An 11,275-nucleotide genomic window follows, 5' to 3' on the forward strand; every position below is an offset into this window, starting at 1 on the left:
TGGTTATAGTGATTTCTGGCGCTGTTATTGTTATTTTCTTAACTGTTAATTTTTCGAAGAAATGTATGAGGGTGCGAAGACTTTTGTTGCGATGAAATTTGATTTGTTTTTTGTTTTTGTCTTATAACGAAGTAATTATGATGTGAATGTTTTCTATTTTTTTACAGAAACTTAAAAATAAAAAAAACTTTCAATTTTTATATTACTTTCATAAAAATACAGTCATATTTTCTTTAAATTTATCCACAAATCGTAAAAACGGAAAGGTGCGATGACTTTTGTTGCTCACTGTATATGCATGTACCTTAGATACTTACATATATGAGTGTTCCTATGCATGGTAATGTATAAGATGTTTGAAGGTATTTATAATACGAGAATAAAACTGTTTAAATAATAGGATAAAAATAAATTGGATTTTTCTTAAATTTTTTGTTTTGTTGTTCTTCTTTTTCATATGGGAACATAAATTTTTCGTTTTTTATCAACATTTTTATAAAAATGTTAAAAAAAATTCTTTTATTTTTTTTTCACTTTTTAAAGAAATAAAAGAACACCAACAACAAACTTAATTGTATAGTTTTTCTTCCAGGTTTTTTTTTTCAGTGTACCTACAATGCACGTATTCGTATGGATATATCTGCCTTTAAGACTTAACGAACGTCTGTAAATGTTCTTTGGGAGACAAAACAACATAAAAAAAAACATAAAAAACCTGTTCAATCCGGTTTAATTCTTAAGGTAATTATTATTAGAGGAACCCTATGAGACTAAAATTAGATATTAAAGTATGAATGCGTGCAAAAGTCTTTAAAATACATACGATATACCTATAAAACTTATATAGGAAAGACAAGGAGAATAAAAAAAATGAAAAATGATTAATTTGTACAGGGTTTTCTTTTTTAAATTTAACCAATTTTTAATGCTATCAAAATATTAGTACACATACATACCAACTTATGTGGGTAAGAACATGCAACGAAATTCTAATTTATCAGTATTAAAAAAAGAGAAAAATTTAAATCTAATATTAAAAAAAATTTTTTACAATATTTTTTCAGGTTGAAAAATATTTTTGGAAGAGAAAAATTATTTGTGAACAAATTCTAATTTCCTATAACATTGATGTGATTCTTTAGTTTCCCTACGACTCATGAAAATTAAACTACAACTGGACAGGATTATGGTTTGTTAATTAACGTGTTTGAGTTAATCAAGTTTAAATATATGAAACTATGTTTAGAATCATCTTTTCAATGGCAAAACTGTTGAATCTAATTGAATTGTATAAGAATCAGCTGAGGTAGCACTATATAATATGTTGTTATAATATATGTAGTTGATTTACATAGGTAAATATTTTTGTGCTAGGTATACATTAAGAATAATACGGAAAATAGGGGAATGTAATTAATAGCAATCACAAACACCTATACGCACATTGATATTACAAATGAAGAGGCCGATACTGGAAAAATTAGGAATCAATAGATTTCAGGTATTGCGCCATAGCATCGTTTTTGCTGACATGATTTTGTTAACAAAAGGGAAAGTAGTTTTAATATAGTTTTTGAGGATACTTAAAATTAATATATTTCTATTTATAGTTTCGCATTTTCCATGTAAATCTTCTTTTTAACCTTAAGAACATCATACAGTTGTTAAACTGGAACAATTTCCAAAACAGTTACCACCGATTCTGTACTTATGTTACAACACAATCTTAGTATTTATAATGTCTATGAAATTGATTTTGTTTTTGAATATTTTAATAGCACCTACATAAAATTTTACACAATATTAAATATTTGAAATATTTTTCTTCATTAAATTACTTAATTTTCTTTTGTTCTTATAAATTTTTCCAAAATATCAATCAAATTTAATTTGTCGTTCTCTATTGAATATTTGATTATATAATAATATGTGTATAGCTTGTTTTGGTTTTCATTTTGTCATGAATAAATTTAAAATTGAACTTCTATAAAAAAAAATTCTTTAATAATCTTATCTATTTAACGCCTACATTTCGTTTCAATCATTGCCCCCTAATAGTGCCATAAAATCAATTACTTAATTTTGTAAGAAAAACTTACATTTAGAATGTTTTTAATCATATGGAAGTCACAATGATATTAAGCGTTTTGTAAACCCAATAGGTGGGAAAATTTATTATTAAAATTGTAATATTATGTTGTAGGCACATTTGAATTTTATATTTGAAATAAATAGAAAAAATTCTATGCATATGTAAATGAACTGGAAATATATATGCATTCTATTCTAAGTGGTATACACATATACAAACGATCATATTACATTTTAATTTTCATGTTCTGGTTAACAAAATTTCCTTAGAAAAAGTGAAATTTTATTGCAATTATTTGAAAAATTTGAATTTAATTTCCAGAAATGTTTAATTGCTTTGGATTCTATTGTAATGGTTCAATTAGTTCGTGCTCATTTTTGTATACAGAAAGTTTCGTTAAACTGAAATATCATTAGAAAATTACGTAAAAACAAGATTTCGCCAACTTTTTTTACGACGCCTTTTTCTTATATCTTTAACAAATTACCCGCAAAAATGTTGAAATTGGGATTTTTTTGTTGCAGGTGCTTCTTGTAATGTATTCTTTTATGTTTGTCTCTATTTTAGTCCGTATATATTTGCCTGTTAAGGTAGTTAAGACCAGATTAAAAATTCTGGCTTATAAGCTCCGTAATGTGTTGTTTTGGAAACTGTATGATTATTTGTAAAATCTAGTGATTTTTAATTTGATTTTGACCAAAAAATTCACATATAAATGGGTCTATTAAGGTTTGTCTGTATATACGTATGCATCTATTTGTATATCAGTTTGTATAATACTTATATATATAATTTACTTTTAAGCCCTTTTCGTCATGTTTTTGTTCTTATATTACTTTTTTTTTCATTTTAGAATTTTATTTTCTTATTTAACTTTGATTAAAATCCAATCCTTCATAAAGGTTCTTCCTCCCTTTTTATTCACATTCTATATATACCATTATAAAGAACTCAAACCTTAGCAATTAAAGAAAGAGATAGAATAAGAATACTAAGAGATAGAAGAGAATAGTAAAGAGGAATGAAAACGAGAAAATTTTATTTCTGATTTTTATTTTTCTTTTTTTTAAGTGAACAAGATAATAATAAAAGTATATAAATATGTACATATATACGAAAAACTCAAGAGGCAAACCTGAATGTATACCTTTTTGTACCTTTAAATACTTGAAAAAAGAAAGAAGTAATTCAGTATAGTATAAAAAGAACTCAGAAATGATGTTCTTCTAAAAATTTTATTTTATAAAAATTTAGTTTAATCGGGTTTTGCATTAGCTCTAATAGTAGGCATGCAAATATAATAAATGATTCGAAGTTTTTGATTTGAAACATAGATATCGCTTTGTAGGACAGATTACAATCCACTCTTTCATTTAATTAGTACAGAGTCTTCTGAATTAATTCAATTCAATAATTTCATTAAATATTAAAATGAATAATTTCAGTCGAAAATTTGATTATGACCAAGAAGTCTAATTAAAAGCCTGTACATTGTACGTACTAATTGCAGATTGTACATATTAATTGCAGATTCAGAATGTCATTCTACTGTTATTTGGGTAGGCGAATTTAAAATTTGTCTTTTTGCTGTTAGTGTTTCCGATTACGCGGTAAAAATGGGTATAACGCATTTTATTTTATTCGAAATGAATAGCAAAAATGAACCCGTTCCTTCTTACCTCCTTAGTTATATACTCGTAAAAATTAAATTTATTTTTGACAAGTTAGCTTTAAATCATAAATTAAAACTCGATAACAAAGTTTCTAAAATAAGCTATCAAATTTTATTACAGTTGAAAATATTGGCATATGTAAACGTTAGGTAATTTTTTCAAAGGTATTCATTAAGTTTATAACATTATGTTATATGAAAAGTATATATGTATGCTATTTTGTATTATGGTTTAGATAATTGGAATGTTTTGATCAGAATACGAAAATTACAGAATGAACATAATGTTTGTAAAATATATACATACATACATATGTAATTATAAAGTTATACACATAAGCTGAATTTTTTATATGAATTTTTTAGTGGTCATCAGGGCGCGGTAGTATTTTTATAGTTTAGCGTGTTTCTTTATAGTTGATTTTCTTTTCATTTTCAATTCTCAATACACACATACAAATGTAATTTTTCTTCAGGTTCTAAAGCGAATTCTAAAATAAGAAGAATTTGAAATTTCAATTGTTTTCTTCTTTTTTACCCTTCTTATGAACATGATTTTCAGATTTGTATTTTTAAATTAAAAAATAATAACGTGCCTTCATATGTAGGCACAAAAAAAAAACCAAGTATTTTTCATTTTCAAAGGGATTTTGCCTTTTCTTTTTAGCTGTTCTCTTATAATGTAGGTATAGCTGTTTTAATAGGGGCCCGTATAGCTGTACCGATAGTAAAATTTTGACCGTGAAATATATAAAATGGTTTCGAAATCATAAACGTACATCTTACATGAATGTATACATACATATATATGTATGCATGGATGTTGTGCTATTACATTGAAAATAACTGAACTATATCACAGGTACATTATTATAATTCGATCAGCTTTTGTATAACAAAGGACAAAAAAAAAATTCAAGAAACAAAAAAAAAGAATAAATCAGATTTTTTTTTGTTTACTTTAAAGAGGATTATTTTGCATAGACGCTAAGGTATTTTCTATTTATACATACATATAGACATGTTTTGTTGTTTCTATAATGTGTAAATTACATTATGCACCTGAGCACCTGGTCTGTTGATTTCAAATTCAAATTGGAAATTTATATTTTGTTATACTTGTAATTGGATTGAAAATTTATTAGAAAAAATGGAATATAATTTGTTTTCAAGTAAAAATTTTCTTACAAGAAAAAGAAATTTTTAAAGTGCAATTTATGATGTTAGAAAATATTTTCAACACATTGGGTTAGAACTTTTGCAAGTTGTTTTTCAAATGATTTATTTCATATGAGTTGTAATTGTCGAATTAAATTCTGTTATGCATAATTAGTTTTAGAAAAGAGCGAAAATTTTTTTACCATACACGTTCATTGTTTGTCTTATCGTAACCATGTATTTTGAACATGTTTGATTTTGGGAAAGAAAAAATTATTTAAAATCAAAATTAAAAATTAATTACTAATCAAATTATTTTTTTATTTTTTGAAAGATCAGATAAAATGACGTTTATATTAAAGAATAATATTTTGATAATTGCCACTGCAAGTCTTCTTGATTTTGGATATTCAAATTTGGATCGCTTCTACTGATGTACTGCAGGTCGTATCTCGCAAACAAAACAAACTACTACTGATTTCTAAGAAGTAAAATGTAGTTGCTTGTTTATTATGCTTACCAGTATAAATCGGAATGTACGCGTAACTCAATAGGAAATAACTGAGATATATCAAATCGCATGACCATAAAGGACAACTATAGAACGCATTCAAGAATTCTACCTATAGCAAAATTTTTATTTGTACAAGTTGAAAGTTGCAATTATAGTGCTTGCATAGTAGTTGGGACTATCCTGTTGAAATTACATCTCATTGAGAATAATGATATTATTGTGTATGTATAATAAATACAAAATTTATTCTTAGATCTTAAAGATTAGACTGATTTTCTAATTTTTTTGTTTTTCATTTCAGTTATCATATTTTTGAACAAAAATTATTTATCACAATGCAGTAACGACTCCCATTCATCACTAAGCAATTTCCAGTTTATTTTTTGCTGATATAAGATCCGATAAATCTATAAGTGTTTAAACCACATCCAATGGTTGTGTAAATAGTCTGAATGGGTTTCTTGTGAATTAGTCTGAAATGTATAAGCAGAAATTAACGTAATCGATGATAAAGAAATCCTGCGGAAGCGTCCGAATATCATTTCATATGTATGTAGATCATAAATGTCAAAAAGCATGCGATAATCAACGAATTACTTATTATCTTTAATAAGTTGATTTGTGCGTGTTGACAAATTTGCTTTAATAATTAATTCCGTTGCAATTTTCTCATTTATAGTAGCCTTAGATTAAGTAAACCGTAAAGCCTTGCATTAAGTATAAACTGTACTAATTGTGTGCATACGCTTATATAATTGGTAAAATAGTTGAATTATTAATTAAAATTGTTTTATAATAAGAGATCTATTTCTGTAATTAATAAGTCCACAAACGTTACTTAATTGCGTCTTAAGTTTATTTACCTTGCTTCATTGTTCGTTATAATTAAAATTTTTGTATGAATAATTTAATTTTAAATATATGTAATAATAATTCAAATTATTCTAACATAGCAGTAATTATCATGAGTAATAGAATATTTGACATTTAAATTTTTCATGTACATATGTACATATGTGTCTTTTCTTATACTTTTACTTACATATCTAAAAACATTTTTTTAAAAAATAATAATTTATGTGTTCATTATTGAATTCTCCCTTTAGGCAATTTTGATATTTTTACTGTATTATATTTTCTTTTATTTTTAGGAATATCTTCCGAACAGTGTAGAAAAAAAAGCAATGATAAAATGTCAGTTCAATAACATTTGATAAAGGAGAGCTTTGACATTTTTCCAGAATATTGTAAAATGATTGCGTGTGCCATTAGCAATAATAATTCACAAAAACATAAATACACACATAGAGACATATACACTAGTATTTGATACATTATAGTTTATGATAATTTGCTTTAAAACAAAAATTTTACATACATATTACGATAAAATGTTCGTTTCATTAATAGTTAAAATTTATTATTGTATTCCTTTGAACTGTTTTCTTTATTGTGTGAATTTTGTTTTTTTTTAAATATTCAAAGATGAATCTTGTATTCGAACTGAATAATATCGAATTGAACTTTTTTTTTGACGTAAGTCAAAGTGTAATAAACTCTAGTTGTATTGTAAGCTGTATTTTTTTTATTTTTGTTTTTATAATTTTTGTGTTTTGATATACAAGCTCAAAATGATGTTAGTTCGGGCTAGTGTAAATTGCTTTTAAAGGGAATTATTATCTGTGTTGAAGTAATAATCGAACTACATTAACAGATTTAGCAAATTAAAAATATTGCGATTAAAATTTCAATTAATGGGGTTTATTCTGAGTATCGAATCGCTAATTGATAGTAATAATTATCGTAATTATTGATATTGTAAACCCAAATCAATTAATACAAATGATTCGTGTTTACAATAAAATTTTTGAAACTTTTACAATAGACATTACAATCGCTCAGTGATTTGATACTCACAATAAATCGTAATAATTTTTGAGCCGCTTCTATATTTATTTAAATTTTATTTTTAAGCAATAATTTGAATATAAAAACAAAACAATCGATTCACCTGCTATTTTCAATAAAATTTTCAGGTAGCCGAATTAAGGGGACATAGGACTTGTACTTTGTTATGGGCATAAATGTAAAATACAGATGAAAAAGCTTATTTAATGTAAGAATAGATTCATTTTTTTAAATTTTGAAAGCTTTATATATATTTTTATTGTTAAAAAAAAGTTTAATTGATTTAATTAATTTTATGTTAACAATTTTTTAAATTTTCAGATACATACATGTTATTATAAGTGTAATATTTAAATGAAGAAACAATTAATATTGACTAGGGACCTAACATACAAAATCGCTTGTAAGATGTTAAATTGAAAATTAAGAAGTAAAACAAATTTGGATAAGTGAAGCATCTTATAAGGAGCTCGTAGTAAGAGTATATATAAAAAGTAATCAAATGTAGGGGAAATTACATAATAATATTATCAGAGTTCTATAATGCTAAATAATTACAAAATAAGGTTTTAAAACAAATAAAACCGAAATCAATTGAAAACCCTGAATGAGTTAGAAGCGATTTTTTTAACTTCAATTGTGGAGATGACAGATGTTGCAATGCAAAAATTAAGTGTCGGTCCTGTTACATCAGCTATGACGATATAGAATTTAAGCATCGTTACTGTTATATCAGCTGTAACAAAGCAAAAATGAAGCATGAATAAAATTTTTCTATGCTCGAAATACTAATTTGCATATTTTAGCCGCATAGAAAACTATATTGAAATTTGGACTTTGCAAATTTTTGTGTGTACATAAAATGGTGAACGCCAGACTTTGTAGTAATGCGACATATTTGCATAATATGGAAACTAGGGATTTATCATTGAATGAATGGTGTATTGTTGAAAAATGCATTTAAACCATTTTGACGACATGAATATTGGAAAATTAAAAGCATGGATATTTACATATTATATTTTTTGAAATGAAGAATGAAAATTTTTCATATTTTATTCTATTTTACTAATAGAATTCCATTTCATTTGATGAAAATATGCCAACCATACTGATGGGTAAAACATTTTAACAAAATAACAAATGCAAATTTACAATTAAATTAAATCAAAAAACAAAAAAAAAAATTTCAAATCTTTGAAATTATTATTTAAAAAAAGAAAATAAACATAAAAAACTAACAAAGGATAACGTGACATAAAATTCAAATAACAAAACTTATTCAAAATAACAAAAATCTATAATTACACGTAATAAAATATCTATAAGTATTCGTTATACATATGTATAACAAAATATAAAATCATCTAAAAACAAAAAATTAAAACACATTCCATGACATTATTAAAATATTTTCTCCCTTAAAAATCTTAGAATTAAAATAAAAAATTAAAAAAACAAAAAAAAATATTTTTTTTTGTATACGTAATGTTATCATCATAAATGTACCGTTTATTTTTCGTATGACAATACACTCAGGTATATTATTTAATATATGTATATTTAGGTATACATTCAAACAAGCAATAAACACATATCATCAATTTGCCTTATATTTATTTTTCTCTTCGGTTTTTATCTATATAAATGTGAATAAAACGTATATGTGTATATGTAATTAGTTTAAGCTACGCCTATATTGAAAATATAGCAAATTGTATAAAGTAAAAAATTAAATATTCACGTCATAACTCCAGAAGTCTCTTTAAAAAAAAACTCAATAAAAATAAAAATAATTAAAATGTATAGAGAATTAAAAAAAATATTCTCTCCCCCTAATGGAAACAGTTACAGTCGAAGTTTCGAACTACAGAATATCGAATATTTAAATTTTTTAGGGGAAATTAAAATATTTGTATAACAGTAAGGTTTATTCTGAGTATCGAAGTATAGATATATTTATCGAAAAGTTTCAAAAACTTTATTATACACATCAAACATTTGTATGATTTTTTTGTGTTTATTATAATATCCAACTTCTTACGATAAATATCACATCACTTAGTGATTGGATACTCTAAATAACCCCCAATATTGTTTATAAAAATAAGTATAACAGTTATTACAACATTATTTAATGTGGTAAAATTGAATTTTCGGAATATTTGATAAATGTTTTTAATTAGGCAGTAAATTATGATTTTTGTTATTTGCTATAGTATTAAGTAAAAGATATTGTATTTTTGCTTTGTATGTCAATTATTAATGAAAGTTCTTCTTGATTGACAATTAAACTAAGTGATTTTAATGTAAAATGTTAGTAATATTATTATGTAACAATACTGCAAAAAATTTTCTTTAATTTAAGTTTGTTTTAAAACTCTATTTCGGATAACTTTTCGATAAATGGTGTTAAAAATTAAAAAATAATATTTTTTTTATGTAATATTTTATGTATATCATTATGTATAATATTCTGAAAGTAAGATCATAGTAGTTACTAAATAATTTAGCTATCTATATAAATTTTTTTTGAAAATTCAACATTCACAAAATTATGATTTTTCGGTATGCCTCCGTTTAGTTTTTTACTAGAAAGTTTTCAAGCTAACCTCGCCAGGCTTTTGATTTGACTAGTTAAATTTCTGCAGATATAATTTTTAAAATAACTTCAAAATTTTACATTATTTTACTTAAAATTTTACAAAATTGTAACTAATTTGAAAAACTTCTACGAAAAATTAAATTTTTTCTTTTTAATAGTCAAAAGGATTGTATCATTTTTATTATATTTAATAATAATATTGTATTAAATTTAAAATTCATATACAATAATAATCAAGATATTTAAAATTCTTTCAATATTTTCTCGTATAAATAATATTGAAATTTTTTTTTTTTTTTTCAATATACCGACGACATAAAGTTAAAATAAATTTATGCAAAGAAATTCTTATTACAAATTGTACAAATTCTCTTTTGTATAACAATTTTTATTTTATTTACTTTTATATATTGCTAGAGATGTACAAACATTCATATAAATTAGTTTACCTTTTGTATTGTGTACGCAATACCTGTATAAATATAGAAAATTTTGTATAGAAGTATGCAGGTGTGTAATTTGCTTAAATGTCGAATTATTTTATGCCTATGAATTTTAATTTTGTAAGATTTGTTTTTTTTGTCTATGAAATGTATCATTATTTTATTTATGAAGAGCTGCACGTTTTCTTTTTTTGCTATTTAGAAATGTCCCTCATATCATACATTAACCTATGTAAATAATTAAATGACAGAATTGACGATTTTGTCAGTTTTGTGTTTTTAAAAATTTTGTAATTTTTTCAAATTTTAATTTTCCAGCTTTTTTAGTTTTTGTAGATTACAAATAAAAATGTTAGTATTGTTATTGTATTGAATGGTTTGTTCAAATAATTGTTTGCAATTGAAATAATTTTAAGTATATAGATTACTGATAGTTTGAGAAATTTGTATGAAATTGAAGGTGGTTTCAATTTTATGAAGATGAATTGAATTTTTGTGGATGTAATAACGTATTAATTGTTTGTATTTTAAGTATTTTATTAATTTGTATTTTCAGCCGTGACAAGTAGATTAGTGATTGAATCAAAGGATGTAGGCATTGTAAATGTAAAATTCCCGGACAAAAGTTTTTTCGAAATATTTAAAAAAAAGTTTAATATAAATTTAATAATATTCTAATCTAAAGCCGAATAATAAGGAGCAATAACTAAAATCAATTGTAATACAGTAAATACTCGTTGCAATCCAGCAAAGTCACGCTGTATAATACATTGGACACTATAAATATTGTTGAGGAGTTTTTGTTTATATTAACTGCATTTACTTGAACTTTAATGGTATACATACTCGTAGCAAAACCATATAAAATTTAAAGATTTTGTTC

General features: G+C 24.2%; 1 long non-coding RNA gene across 1 annotated transcript; it reads left to right on the forward strand.

Annotated features, from left to right (window-relative positions):
- The first annotated feature begins 1,402 nt into the window (after positions 1–1,402).
- LOC129605347 (uncharacterized) lies at positions 1,403–8,435 on the forward strand. Its single transcript, XR_008696710.1, has 6 exons — positions 1,403–1,501; positions 5,262–5,657; positions 5,738–5,985; positions 6,588–6,972; positions 7,473–7,552; positions 7,666–8,435. It is a non-coding gene; the product is annotated as an uncharacterized LOC129605347 (long non-coding RNA).
- Positions 8,436–11,275: the final 2,840 nt, after the last annotated feature.

This window comes from Condylostylus longicornis, unplaced genomic scaffold, assembly GCF_029603195.1.
Source record: "Condylostylus longicornis isolate FDR11 unplaced genomic scaffold, ASM2960319v2 ptg000013l, whole genome shotgun sequence".
Lineage (NCBI taxonomy): Eukaryota > Metazoa > Arthropoda > Insecta > Diptera > Dolichopodidae > Condylostylus > Condylostylus longicornis.